Raw genomic sequence first — 3192 nt, forward strand, 5'->3', positions numbered from 1 at the left:
AGTACCTTAAAGTGGTGGTTTGTTTTCTTATACTAACGGAGCTCATGAGATTTTCTGTTGAGTTTTGTGTTCTGAAGTTTTCAAGTTTTGGGTAAAGATTTGATGGATTATGGAATAAGGAGTGGCAAGAGCCTAAGCTTGGGGATGCCCCGGAAGGCATCCCCTCTTTCGTCTTTGTCCACTGGTAACTTTACTTGAGGCTATATGTTTATTCACCGCATGATATGTGTTTTGCTTGGAGCGTCTTGTATGATATGAGTCTTTGCTTTTTTAGTTTACCACAATCATCGTTGCTGTACACACCTTTTGTGATAGACACACATGAAACAGAATTTATTAGAATACTCTATGTGCTTCACTTATATCTTTTGAGCTAGATAATTTTGCTCTAGTGCTTCACTTATATCTTTTTAGAGCACAACAGTGGTTTTATTTTATAGAAATTATTGATCTCTCATTCTTCAATTATATTATTTTGAGAGTCTTTTAGAATAGCATGGTATTTGCTTTGGTTATAAAATTTGTCCTAATATGATGGGCATCCAAGTTGGGTATAATAAAAACTATCATATAGAGTGCATCGAACATATGATCAAATTGATACTTGATAATTGTTTTGAGATATAAAGGTGGTAATGTTAGAGTCATGCTAGTTGGGTAATTATGAAATTGAGAAATACTTGTGTTAAAGTTGGCAAGTCCCATAGCATGCACGTATGGTAAGCATTGTGTGACAAATTTGTAGCATGGGGTGTTCTTTTGATTGCCTTCCTTATGAGTGGAGGTCGGGGTCACGCGATGGTTAACTCCTACCAACCCTTCCCCTAGGAGCATGCGTAGTAGTACTTTGCTTCAAGGGCTAATAAACTTTTGCAATAAGTATATGAGTTCTTTATGACTAATGTGAGTCCATGGATTATACGCACTCTTACCCTTCCACAATTTGCTAGCCTCTACGGTACCGTGCATTGCCCTTTCTCACCTTGAGATTTGGTGCAAACTTCGCCGGTGCATCCAAACCCCGTGATACAATACGCTCTATCACACATAAACCTCCTTATATCTTCCTCAGAACAGCCACCATACCTACCTATTATGGCATTTCCATAGCCATTCCGCGATATATTGCCATGCAACTTTCCACCGTTCCATTTATTATGACACGCTCCATCATTGTCATATTGCATTTGCATGATCATGTAGTTGACATCGTATTTGTGGAAAATCCATCTTTATAATTCTTTCATGTCGCTCTTGATTCATTGCATATCCCGGTACACCGTAGGAGGCATTCACATAGAGTCATATGTTGTTCTAAGTATTGAGTTGTAATTCTTGAGTTGTAAATCAATAAAAGTGTGACGATCTTCATTATTAGACATTGTCCCAAGTGAGGAAAGGATGATGGAGACTATGATTCCCCCACAAGTCGGGATGAGACTTTGGACTTTATAAAAATAAAAGAGGCCAAAGAAGCCCAAATAAAAAAGAGAGGCCAAAGAAGCCCACCAAAAAAATGAGAGAAAAAGAGAGAAGGGACAATGTTACTATCCTTTTTCCACACTTGTGCTTCAAAGTAGCACCATGATCTTCATGATAGAGAGTCTCCGATGTTGTCACTTTCATATACTAGTGGGAATTTTTCATTATAGAACTTGGCTTGTATATTCCAATGATGGGCTTCCTCAAAATGCCCTAGGTCTTCGTGAGCAAGCAAGTTGGATGCACACGCACTTAGTTTCTTTTTGAGCTTTCATACATTTATACCTCTAGTGCATCCGTTGCATGGCAATCCCTACTCCTCGCATTGACGTCAATTGATGGGCATCTCCACAGCCCGTTGATTAGCCGCGTCAATGTGAGACTTTCTCCTTTTTGTCTTCTCGAAACAACCTCCATCATCATATTCTATTCCACCCATAGTGATATATCCATGGCTTACGCTCATGTATTGCGTGAGGGTTGAAAAAGTTGATGCGCGTTAAAAAGTATGAACCAATTGCTTGGCTGAAACCGGGGTTGTGCATGATGGGAGCATTTTGTGTGATGAAAATAAAGCATGGCCTAACTATATGATTTTGTAGGGATAAGCTTTCTTTGGCTATGTTATTTTGATAAGACATGATTACTTTGTTAGTATGCTTGAAGTATTACTATTTTTATGTCAATATTAAACTTTTATCTTGAACCTTTTGTATCTGAACACTCATGCCACAATAAAGAAAATTACATTGAGAAATATGCTAGGTAGCATTCCACATCAATAAATTTGTTTTTATCATTTACCTACTCGAGGGCGAGCAGGAATTAAGCTTGGGGATGCTTGATACGTCTCCAACGTATCTATAATTTTTTATTGTTCCATGCTATTATATTACCTATTTTGGATGTTTAATGTGCTTTACTAAGCACTTTTATATTATTTTTGGGACTAACCTATTAACCGGAGGCTCAGCCCAAATTGTTGTTTTGTGCCTATTTTAGTGTTTCACAGAAAAGGAATATCAAATGGAGTCCAAACGGATTGAAACCTTCGGGGGAGTTATTTTTGGAACAAACGCAATCCAAGAGACTTGGAGTGGACGTCAAGAAAGGAACGAGGAAGCCACGAGGCAGGGAGGCGCGCCCAGGGGGGTAGGCCCACCCCCACCCTCATGGGCCCCTCGTGGCTCCCCTAATCGACTTCCTTCGCCTATATATACTCATATACCCTGAAAACATCCAGGAGCACGACGAAACCCTATTTCCACCACCGCAACCTTTTATACCCGTGAAATCCCATCTTGGGGCCTTTTCCGGTGCTCCGCCGGAGGGGGAATCGATCACGGAGGGCTTCTACATCAACACCATACCCTCTCCGATGAAGTGTGAGTAGTTTATCTCAGACCTTTGGGTCCATAGTTATTAGCTAGATGGCTTCTTCTCTCTCTTTGGATCTCAATACAAAGTTCTCCTCGATCTTGTTGGAGATCTATTTGATGTAATTCTTTTTGCAGTGTGTTTGTCGAGATCCGATGAATTGTGGGTTTATGATCAAGATTATCTATGAACAATATTTGAATCTCCTCTGAATTCTTTTATGTATGATTGGTTATATTTGCAAGTCTCTTCGAATTATCAGTTTGGTTTGGCCTACTATATTGATCTTCCTTGCAATGGGAGAAGTGCTTAGCTTTGGGTTCAATCTTGCGG

The sequence above is a fragment of the Triticum dicoccoides genome, chromosome 1B, assembly GCF_002162155.2.
Source record: "Triticum dicoccoides isolate Atlit2015 ecotype Zavitan chromosome 1B, WEW_v2.0, whole genome shotgun sequence".
NCBI classification, from domain to species: Eukaryota; Viridiplantae; Streptophyta; class Magnoliopsida; order Poales; family Poaceae; genus Triticum; species Triticum dicoccoides.